General features: G+C 47.3%; 1 protein-coding gene across 5 annotated transcripts in view; it reads right to left on the reverse strand.

Moving 5' to 3' along the window:
• RASGRP3 (RAS guanyl releasing protein 3) overlaps positions 1 to 12,277 on the reverse strand; it is a 305,296-nt gene that overhangs the window by 22,287 nt on the left and 270,732 nt on the right. The window lies entirely within an intron of this gene.

Consider the following 12,277-nt stretch of genomic DNA (forward strand, 5'->3'; position numbering starts at 1 on the left):
AAATAGTGGAAACTATTCTCAAAATCAAAATCATAAAGCATATAGAAAGACATGGCTTAATGGAACACAGTAATGGATTTACCCAAGGCATGTCTTGCCTAACAAGCTTCATTTTTTGAAGGGGTTAATAAACATGTGGATAAAGGTGAACCAGTAGATGTAATGTATTTTGATTTTCAGAAGGCATTTGACAAAGTCCCTCATGACAGGCTTCTTAGAAAACTAAAAAGTCATGGGATAGGAGGCGATGTCCTTTGGTGGATTACAAACTGGTTAAAAGACAGGAAACAGAGTAACATTAAATGGTCAATTTTCTCAGTGGAAAAGGGTAAACAGTGGAGTGACTCAGGGATCTGTACTTGGACCGGTGCTGGACGACGAGTGAGGTTATTAAATTTGCGGATGATACAAAATTATTCAGAGTAGTTAAATCACAAGCGGATTGTGATACATTACAGGAGGACCTTGCAAGACTGGAAGATTGGGCATCCAAATGGCAGATGAAATTTAATGTGGACAAGTGCAAGGTATTGCATATAGGGAAAAATAACCCTTGCTATAGTTACACGATGTTAGGTTCCATATTAGGAGCTACCACCCAGGAAAAAGATCTAGGTGTCATAGTGGATAATACTTTAAAATCGTCGGCTCAGTGTGCTGCAGCAGTCAAAAAAGCAAACAGAATGTTAGGAATTAGGAAGGGAATGGTTAATAGAACGGAAAATGTCATAATGCCTCTGTATCGCTCCATGGTGAGGCCGCACCTTGAATACTGTGTACAATTCTGGTCGCCGTATCTCAAAAAAGATATAGTTGCGATGGAGAAGGTACAGACTTCTGGCATTAGCATATAGACATTTCAACTATATTTTTTCAGTTTTTTTTATATTTTCCTCATTTTATCAAAGTTTCCCTTTTGAAAGTTTAGTGTGAGAGCTGCAGATTTACTTATTGTCCCCCTTCCAGTTATTAGTTTAAATTTGATCATGTTATGATCACTGTTGCCAAGTGGCCCCACCACCGTTACCTCTTTCACCAAATCCAGCATTTCACTAAATTAAATTAAAAGCATATCTGTTTCTAAAACTTTTACATTATAATATTGTGAATATGTTAGGAATTTTTAATTGTTTCATTTTATTGTATATTATGTATGTGATTGTATTTTACTTTGATTGTATTGATTTTGTTTTATGTAATCCGCTTAGCACGATTTATAGTTATAAACGGAATAAAACCATTTAAAAATAAATAAATAAATGAGCCGCATATAAATTGGAAGATTTGGCAGGTGCTGTTTCCATCTACATATTGCCAGCAGAATTGCATGACTAAAGAAGAAGGTCAGGAAATAGAATCTGAAGACGAGAATCCTAGTGATCTTTGTTGTCTGCAACTAAAAAATGGGACTGGACGACTGTTGGAAAAGTATGCGGCCTACTGAAATGTCTTTGATAAAAAGGGAACTGACACTCTCCTCTCCCCCCTCCCCCACTTAACTATAGAAACATAGAAATGATGGCAGAAAAAGACCAAACGGTCCAACCAATCTGCCCAACAAGGTTAAGGTAGTATCTGGCGTTCCATACAAGTGACTCGCATACTTATCGGTTTCCCAGACCATCAAAGTCAGGGCCCTTGTTGGTTGCTGTTTGAGTCCAATTCCTCATCACCTCTTGCCGTTAAAGTAGAGAGCAATGTTGGGATTGCATCAAAAGTTTCAGGCTTATTGGTTAAGAGTAGTAACAGCCACATCAGCAAGATACCGCCATGCTCATTTTTCCAGACCATAAAACTCAATGTCCTTCTTGGTTGCTGTCTGAATCTAATTCCCCTTTTCCTCTTTTCTCCCTGCCATTGAAGCAGAGAGCAATGATGTAGTTGCAGCAACAGCACATAGGCTTATTGATTAAGGGTAGTAACTGCCACACCAGCAATTTACCCCCAAGCACTCTTTTCTTCATTCACATCCTCTAGCCTTAAGGGATCCACAGTGTTTATACCATGCCCCTTTGAATTATTTCACTGTTATTGTCTTCACCACCTCTTCCGGAAGGGCAGTCCAGGCATTCACCACCCTCTCCGTAAAGAAATATTTCTTAATGTTGGTTCTGAGTCATCCTCCTTGGAGTTTCATTTCGTGACCCCAATGGATAAGGTTTGTTGTTGATTATGCATCATTAAAACTTTTCAGGTATTTCAAGGTCTGTATCATATCTTGTATACCCTGCATCTTCTCTCCTCCAGGATATACATATTTAGGTCCTTCAGCCTCTCTTCATAAGTCATTTGATGGAGACCAGCCACTATTTTGGTCGCCCTTCTCTGGACTGCCTTTATTTGTCCCTTTAGAAGTACGGTCTCCAAAACTGAACACAGTACTCCAGGTGAGGCCTCACGAGGGACCTTTTTCTTACTGATTATTCCTCTCTCCATGTAGCTCAGCATTCTTCTGGCTTTAGCTATCGCCTTGTCACATTGCTTCGCCATCTTCAGATCTCTAGACACTATCACCCCAAGATCCCTCTCTTACTCCGTGCACAAAAGCCCTTCACACCCCATCACATACAGCTCTTTTGGATTACCGCACCCCAGATGCATGACTCTGCACTGACATATATGCTGTCACATGTACAGGCTCTTTCACTCTCTCTCTCTCTCACACACACACACACACACACACACACACACACACACACACACACACACACACACCACACACACACTCAGGCTCAGGCTCTCATACAGGCACTCTCACTCTCATACATGTGCAGTCTCTCACACATACACAGGCTCTGTTGCACTTTCAAACATGTGCAGGCTCTCTTGCACACACACGCAGGTTGACTCATACACATACCCAGGCTTTCTCTCTCTCATACACACACCCAGGCTTTCTCTCTCTCATGCACATGCATATACGCATATAGTTTTCAGGCAGTGCTGCTCCTCAGTACTGGAAGGAAGGTGGAACAAGGCCTCTGCTACCCACGGCTCCTGCAAGGAGGGGGGGAGGGGAGGGCCTTAGCTGCTGCCATGAAGGCCTCTCTTTGGCCCGCAGAATGATAGGCACACACAGGTCTCTCTTCAGACAGCTGCAGGAGAGACTCTGCTGCAGCCGTGCAAGCCTCTTGTTGGGCCTTGGCCTGTCTCAGCTTCACAGGCTTTTCTTCGGGGCAGGAAAAACCATGTGATCGGAGTGCCTGGCCCACCAGGGGAAGCCCAGTCCCCTGATGGGCCAATCCTCCCTGATCACTCACAATCCAACAGGCATACAGAACAGTTAAATCAGACTCTACAGCAATATTTCCGCTGCTTCTGTAATTTTCATCAGATGAGTTGATCATTAGTTGCTCCTTATGCCAGAATCTGAATATAACTCAAGAGTAGTCAGCAACAAAAGGCTCCTCATTCTTCGCAAGCTATGGTATCCATCTCTGCTTCAACTCGGGGGAGGTTTGGCAGTCCAGGCAGTGGCGTAGCTAGACAATTTGGCGCCTGGGGCAAGAGACGTCTTCGGCACCCCCTCCCTCCATCAAGATTCCAGTCTTAGTCATTTAAAAATATACATTTTCTAAAGGCTTAAAAAAAATAGCAAAACCATTTCAGATTGGAACTATTCTAGTCTTCATGCTTAAATTATGCTAAAAAAAACAAAACCTGGCATCAGTATCTTAAATTTGTGATTTTGCTGAGATGAACATTTTAAATAGTTTAATTTTTTTTGCTTTAGTATTTGTCTCTAACCACTTTGCTAAATTTTATTTTCTAGAAGAGGGATGCTTAACATTCAGTAATTTAATCTTTCATCCAACTTTTCAAAAGTTGCACTACCAGCACAAATTTTTTTTTTTAAACTGGCAGATTCCTCTCTCACATACATACCGTATATACACATACAGAAGCACCATTCCTTTCTCATACACACACACCGCTCCTTTCTCACATACACACAGAAGCACCCTTCTGATCCAAGGTTGAACAGCTGGTTTCCGGCGGCGGTTAGCAGACCAGTGTTCACTTCTTCGGCCCCAGCCGGTCTCGATTTTAATGTCTTCGGCCCCCGCCGGCCTCGATTTTAATGTCTTCGGCCCTCTTGGTCTCCGGCGGGGGCCGAAGACATTAAAATCGAGGCCGGCGGGGGCCGAAGAAAAGAAGATGGGCGCCGCCCAGTCAGCCCCCGCTTGAGGCTGGCTGGGAGGCGCCCATCTTCTTTGCTTCGGCCTCCGCCGCCGCCAGCCTCAATTTTAATTTATTCGGCCCCCGCCGGCCTTCGGGGGCCGGCTGTCTCCGGCGGAGGCTGAAGAAATTAAAATCAAAGCCGGCGGAGGCCAAATAAAAGAAGATGGGTGCCTCCCAGCCAGCCCCCGCTTGAGGCTGGCTGGGAGGCACCCATCTTCTTTTCTTCGGCCGCTGCCAGCCTCGATTTTAACTTCTCCAGCGGGGGCTGGCTGGGAGGTTCCCATCTTCATTTCTTCGGCCCGCGCGCTGCTGGCTCACCTGGCTGATCTTCTTTTCTTCGGCCCCCGCCGGCCTCGATTTGTATTTTTTCGGCCTCTGCCGGCTTGGCAAAGGCGTTGAGGCTGGGCTGAAGAAGAGCCATGCGGTTGAGACCATGTGACCAGGTAGACCGGCCCACCGGGGGATGCCTGATCCCCCGATAGGTCAATCCGCCCCTGACCATTACTATAAATCTCTCATAACAAAACAAAAAAAAAAAAGACGATCTGCCAGTATTCAACAACACTTACATCTGGGCTTAAAATACTAATTTCTTTTTTTATTTAAATAGCTTTTTGGCGCCCCCTTAGACCCGGTGCCCGGGGCGGCCGCCCACCCCTCGCTACGCCACTGAGTCCAGGGTCTTTGCAGTGACACAGTGGTTAAATGCCTTAACAGAGGTATACATGCAAGTCCAAAGTGAATTGGAATGGGCTAAAGAGTTGCAGAAGAAATTTTCAGATCGGCGACCCCAGGAAGCCCCACAATTCACAGTAGTGAACAAGGTCTGGGTCTCCACAATGCACATAAGGCGCAAGAAACCCTTAAATAAATTTGAGTAGAAGTTTATGGGACTATGCCTGATTCAAGAACAAATAAATTCAGTGGTGATCAGGCTTCAGCTTCCAGTCAATTTGCATATTCATCCAGTGTTCCATGTGGCTGTTATGAAGCCCTATAAACCTAATCCCTTCTTGGAAGATGGCCCCTCCTCCAGTGTCAGTCACAATGAAAGAACACCAAGAGTTTATATCTGCCAGATTCTGGACACCAGATTTATCAGTATATGCTTGCATTATTTGATGGACTGGAAAGCAGACAACCCCGAGACTGCAACTGGCAGTAGGCCCAAAATGTCCATGCCAAAGAGAACTGGTGGTCAAATTTTACCAGGAACATCCAGAAAAGCAAAGATTGAGAGCCCAGGAGGGAATACTGGGAAGGAGATATATTCTTTCAGGGGCAGGAAGGATCAACTAGTTGCCACAAGTGTTCAAGGCCAAGGGGATCCTGCAGTGGAATCGCCAAGAACCCTGCAAAAAGTACTAAGTGAAGCAGATTTAGGGAGACCCACCTTTGCGGCTCCAGTCCAGTGGAATTTAATCCCTGTTGAAATCCGGGTATTGGATGATGTTAAAAAATTCAAGATGGTATTCAAGAATTATTTGTTAAACCGTGCATTTAATAGTGCATAATTACAATGTTAATATGCTATAATTCTATTGTCAATTGATGGTGTGTTAACCTTCGAACTTTTTTGATGAGTTTACTCCATGTATGTAATACAGTGATTTTCCAGGGATATATCGTTAATGATAGTTTGGAATATCTTATGATGGTTTCTATGAAACTTATATTTATGTATGTTATTTTTAATGTTATTGTTTTTATTATTATGTTTGTTTATTTTGTATATCGCCTAGGCCATTTTGTGTTAGGCGTTTAATAAATTCTTTTTAAATGAAATGAAAAATGAAGGATCCCTATTGGACCAACATTAGGTGTATATAAGGAGCTGTAGCCTGACATACCTTTGCTGATCCAACTGTCCATGTAGAGTTTGCCCTGTGCTATAGTATTGTCTGGCCATGTCCATGGTCCTTGGCCATGTCCATGGTTCCTGTTCCGGTCTTGGTTCTCAGCTACACTATAACTTCCTGCGCTGGTCCTGGTCTTCAGGTCCTTCCTGGCTCCTGCTTCCACCTCGGAAGTCTAGCCAGCCACCTGCACCTAAAGGCTCAACGCACAGGAAATGGCAGCTGCTTCAGGCAGCTGACTCTGGTATATCCCTGCTAGCCACCATATCTACATTCTGTTCCCCGTGTAGTGGGCTGTGACAATTCCACTACAGATTCTGTATGGTAGCCTGTTTGTGTGACATTGTGATGTCATTTCCCTGTACTTACCCAGATCACTTCAGAACCCTGGGTTTTGCTTCCTTTCCAGCAGACGGAGACAACGTTTTACTGACACCATAACATAACCTGGTGCACCACCTGAAGTCCATCAGTATTTCTCTGTCTCCAGCAGATGGAAGGTGGTGCAAATCCTGCAGTCAGAAGAGCAATAAAAAAAAAAGAAGAATATTAGGGAAAAAGATTGGAGGTGTTGTGGGGCCATCCCCTCAGGTAGAGCAGCTTAATTGTGAGAGGGGTTGGAAACCCCGCTGAGGGGGAAGTTCCTTCTCCCCGGCAACTTGTGGGTCATCGGCCATCCCATTTTATTTCTGTCGGAGCACCGGCGGCTCATTTGTCTTAAGAAAAAAAAAAAGCAGGACCAAGTTTCCTGGCGCCTTATTCTGCGATGCCTCGCAGTTGGCAGTGTGCGGCATGTGGGGACACACACTCACGACTTTCCCATCCCGGCCTTTGCTCCTGCTGCATCGCCGGTGGTGAAGGCAGCATAGGGAGCACGGGGGGGGGGGGGGGGGGGGGCTGCGAGCAGGTAGTGATCCTCCACGATGAGCACAGGAGAGTCTAAGCAATCCAGCAGTGCCTTCCTTCACGATTTTGAATGGCGACCATTTTGTCTTCCTTCGTGGCCACATCTGACAGGGCCTGCAGGGAGGCTGCCCTGCCCCCACCACTTTCGACTGCTGAGCAAAGGCCTCCAGAGCCCTGGGGGCCCCAGGATCCTCTGTGTGATGAGGAGTAGGATGACCTCCTGGAGCAGGAGCCTGAGGGAGCAGGGGAATTTTCCCCAGATTTTGTTTTAATAATGCACAAGGATTTTTTTGGCAAAAAGGATGGCTGGACATCACCACCTTAAGCCAATGGACAGGCAGGATCCCCCGATGGATAAGAGATCCCACTCCTTTCCCCCTGGAGGAGCAACCAGAGTCAGAAGGGTTCTGGCTCACCAGTTGCCCCAGGGAAAGTTGGGAGATACCTCAGAGAGCTTGGAGGCCGAGGACTCCCCGCGATGGATTCATAAGGGGGAAATCCCCGTCTGGACAGTATGGACCCGGATGAGGCTCAGGGTCAAGTTCCTCTGGTGGAGGGGGATGACCCGAAGGTGGTCCGCCTTTTTGGCCGAGAGGAATTGTGGCCCTTGATCCTTTGTGTCTTTAGTGAACTAGGCATTAAAGAGCTCCAGGCAGATTCAGATCATGAGGGTGTGGATCCAGTCATGTGAGGTCTGAGAGGGCCGACCAGAACTTTTCCGTTTCACCAGACAGTGAAAGAACTGGTTCTATGGGAGTGGGAGACTTCAGATATGGGCTTAAAGGTTGGTAGAGCCATGGAGAAGTTGTATCCTCTGCCCGTGGACACATTGGACCTCCTGCGCATGCCCAAAGTGGATGCTTCGGTGGCGGCCGTGATGAAGAAGACAATGATCCCAATAGCTGGTTCAGTGGCGCTTAAGGATATGCAGGATAGGAAGCTGGAGAAACATCTCAAGAAGATTTTTGAGGTTTCAGTATTGGGTATTTGCACTGCTGTGTGTAGCAGCTTTATGCTCCATACCGGGTTGTGTTGGGTGCAGCAACTGCAGTCTGACAAGTCATTGTCTACGGAGGATGTGCAACAGGCCAAATGGCTAGAGGCCATTGCGGCCTAAGGGCGAATGCCTTATACGACCTGATACGCACTTCCTCTTGGTCGATGATGTCTGCAGTTTACGCCCGAAGGCTTCTTTGGTTAAGGAACTGGTCTGCGGATGTTTGATCTAAGTCCAAGCTGGGATCGCTTCCTTTTAAGGAAAAGTTGCTTTTTGGAGAGGACTTAGAGCAGCTAGTCAAGCTACTTGGGAAGGCTATAGGGCACAAGTTGCCAGAGGACAAGCCGAGGCTTTGCAGAAGTTTCTCCTCGACACAGTCTTGTTTCTAGTCAAGCCGGTGTTCCTGTCAGTCTCATCCTCTGGCTTGGAGTCAGAGGCAGGAAGCCGGAAGGCAGCAGTCTTGGAACCAATCCTTTTGAGGCCGGAGACCGATCAGAAATGGTTCCGCTCAAGGGGCTTCTGGTGTCGAGTCTTCCCAATGAAGCAGGACCAGCCCACTCCTAGGCTACGCACATCAGATATTGGTTAATATTATTTCTCGAGGAGTGGGCCAAAATCACATTGGACCAATGGGTCCTAAGTGTGATAGAACATGGTTACGCTTTAGAATTTTCTCGGCCGCTAAAAGATTTTTTCTTGAAGTCTCCTTGTACTTACGAGCAGAAACAGTGAGTGGTTCGGAAACCGTCAATCGTCTCCATCTCTTGGGGGCCACAGTGCCAGTGCTGGTCGAGAAAAGAGGATTAGGAAGGTATTCCATTTATTTTGTGGTCCCGAAGAAGGATTCTGGATTTAAAGAAGGTGAATTTGGCACTCATGGTGCCCCGTTTTTGGATGAAAATGCTGAGGTCAGTGATTGCTGTGGTGCGCAAGGGGGAATTTTTGGTTTCTCTGGCTCTGACATTCTCATTCATCCAGACCACCAAAGGTTCCTCAGGTTCATGGTCCTCAGAGATCACTTTCAGTTTTGTGCCCTACCAGTCTGATTGGCGACCGCGCCGAGGAATTTTTCAAAGGTTATAGTGGTGAAAGCGGCAGCACTGTGGCATGAGGGTGTTCTGGTCCACCCATATTTGGATGACGGTTGATTCGAGCAAAGTCGGAAGCCCTCTGTCAGCGGTCAGTGATGGAGGTTCGACAGTGCTTGCAGTCCCTTGGCTGGGTGGTGAACTTCCCCAAGAGCCAGCTGGTGCCATCTCATGTTCTAGAGTTTCTGGAGGCACACTTTAACATCGAGCTTGGAAACATTTTTTTCACCAAGGAGCAGATTTTCAAGATGAAGGGACAGAATGGCAGGTAGCTCAGCAATCCAACTCCCAAGGTTTGGGATTATCTACAGGTTCTTGGGTCTATGGCTTCCACTTTGGAAGTGGTCCCTTGGGCATTCATTCATATGTGTCCTCTTCAATTGGCCTTGCTCTCCAGGTGGAATCCTGTCTCGGAGCAGTTTCATCTTCCACTGCCTCTTACGGTGGGCACCCGGGCAAGTCTGTATTGGTGGCTGTGTCGGGAAAACCTGACTTGCGGGATGCCTTTGGAGGTTCCAGATTGGATAGTGGTCACACTGATAACAGTCAATCTGGTTGGGGAGCTGTATGTCAGGCTCAAGTGGCGCATGGACTCTGGTCTCCAGAGGAAACGTCTTGGAGACGAGGGCAATGTATCTGGGTTTACAGGCCTTTCTTCCTCTTGTTCAGGGCAAGTCCATGAGAGTATTGTCAGACAATGTGACGAAGGTGGCATACATCAACCAACAGGGCGGTACCAAGAGTCAGGTGGTGGTGCAGGAGGCACAAGAGTTAGTCCACTGGGTGGAGCTCCATTTGGAGATGCTGGCAGCTTCTCACATTGCGGGACTAGACAATGTTTAAGTAGATTTCCTCTGTCACCAACAGCTGGATCCCAGAGAGTGGGAGTTGTCGGAGGATGCCATGCTCCTGATTCATCTCTGGTGGGGAGTACGGTTCATGGACCTCATGGCAATTTGCAACAATGCTAAGGCTCTGAGATTCTTCAGTCGAAAAAGGGAGCACGAGGCAGAAAGGGTCAATGCCTTGGCCTTCCCGTGGCCAAAAGAAATTCTTCTGTATGTGTTTTTGCCATGGTCTCTGCTGGATAAGGTCTTGCAAAGAGCAGAGCTTCATCTGGAGCTGGTGATTCTGGGGGCTCCGGAATGGCCACTTCGGCCGTGGTTCATGGATCTAGTCAATCTTGCCGTGGACAGCCCACTTCATCTGGCTCACCTTCCCAATCTGCTTTACCAGGAACCTATACTTTTGGATCAGGCGGATCACTTCTCTCTCAAGGCTTGGCTTTTGAGAGGAGGCATCTAAGAGATAAGGGTTATCCAGAGGACGTGGTTACCACTCTGCTGCAAGCAAGAAAGAAGTCCACCTCCCTGGCTTATGTGTAGGTGTGGAAGGTGTTAGAGATTTGGTGCAGGGAGCATAGTGTAGATCACTTTCAGCTTCAGTGGCACATTTTTATCTTTTTTTGCAGCAGGGGTTGATGAAGGGTTAATCTTTCAACTCATTAAGGGACAGATTTTAAAAAGCCTACGCGCATAAATCCAATGGATTTACGGGCGCTGGGCGTATTTTAGAAAGGCCTGGCGATGCATGTAAAGCCCTGGGATGCGTCTAAGTTCCGGAGCTTTGGGAAAGGGACAGGGAGGGGGTGGGAAGGGGCGGGCGGGGCGATCCAGGGGCGGGGCAGGGCCAGAGGCCTCCAGCACAGCAGGCATTTCCCCGGAGGCAGGCGCAGAAGGTAGGACTAATGTCCAGGGGAGGTCTAGATTAGGGTTAGGGGGTGGGAGGTTAGGTTCCCTCCCAGGACTCTCTGAAATTGTAGTGGCCTGGGAGGGAACGGGCGAAGGCCGCAGGCATTGGAACGCACAAGTTGCACTAATGTGCACCCCCTTGCACGTGCCGACCCCCAATTTTATAACATGCATGCACTGGCGCTTGCATGTTATAAAATTGGGTGCCCATGTGTGCGCGCCGGGTAGCATGTGCGCATGGATGCCCATGCGTAGGTATTAAAATCTACCCCTAAGAGTCCAGGAGGCTGCCTTGGGTTGCCTTAGGGGCAGGAGGCACGGTGTGTCTTTGGCTGCTCACCCGGACGTGGTATGTGTTTTGCGAGGAGCCAAACATTTGCATCCCCCGGTACAGAAAGCTTGTCCCCCTTGGTGCTTGAACTTGGTTCTTAAAACTTTGTGTGGGGCACCGTTCGAACCACTGCGCAGAGCAACAATAAAGGATCTTACCTTAAAGGTCATTTTTCTGGTGGTGATTTGTTCGGCTAGGCGGATTTCTGAGCTACAGGCATTGTCATGTAGAAATCCTTTTCTCAGGTTTTCAGAGTCTGGTGTTCCTTTGTGTACAGTGCCCTCTTTCCTGCCAAAGGTTGTTTCCTCCTTTCATTTGAACCAGACAGTGGATTTACTGGCTTTTCCAAATGTGGGTAAGACGCTCCCCTTGGATAAGGAGTTGATTTGTCTGGATGTGAGACGGGCGCTGTTGCGGTATCTGGAAGTCACTAACAGCTTCCGGGTTACCGACCATCTGTTCGTTCTCTGGAGTGGCGAGAAAAAGGGGCAAAAAGCTTCGAAAGCAACCATCGCACGATGGCTGAAAGAGGCCATAGTTTTGTCTTATATTTGTATGGGCTGTTCGGTGCCTCAGGGGCTGAGAGCTCACTCGACACGGTCACAAGCGACATCCTGGGCCAAATCTCAGCTGGCGTCACCACAAGAAATTTGCAGGGCGGCTACTTGGAAGTCTTTGCACACTTTCTCCAGACATTATCACCTAGATGTCCAGTTTCGGAGAGAGTGTACTTCGAGCGGGACTCTCGCAGTTCCACCCAGTTTAGGGAAGCTTTGGTACATCCTAGGAGTCTGGACTGATCCGGGTACATACAGGGAAGGGAAAATTGGTCCTTACCTGCTAATTTTCATTCCTGTAGTACCACAGATCAGTCCAGAGACCCGCCTGGGTTTGAAGAGTCCACTCGATCTGTGCTGTTGATATAATATTCTGAAGGTTTTCTATTGGATTTCTGGCTCAGGTGGTAGCTGTACATTCTGTTTTATTTGTTTATGAGGCTCATTCAGATTTGGTGTTTCTCTTCCTCCTGCTCGTTGGCGAGAGTTGGGTGTAGATTAAGTCTGGTTTTAGTATGATTTCCCATTTTAGCTTGGGTACAGGTAAATACCGATGGACTGCAGGTAGTGCACCAGGTTTTGGTTTAGTGGCAGTAAAACTTTCTCTGT

Source organism: Rhinatrema bivittatum, chromosome 3, assembly GCF_901001135.1.
Source record: "Rhinatrema bivittatum chromosome 3, aRhiBiv1.1, whole genome shotgun sequence".
Classification (NCBI taxonomy): Eukaryota; Metazoa; Chordata; class Amphibia; order Gymnophiona; family Rhinatrematidae; genus Rhinatrema; species Rhinatrema bivittatum.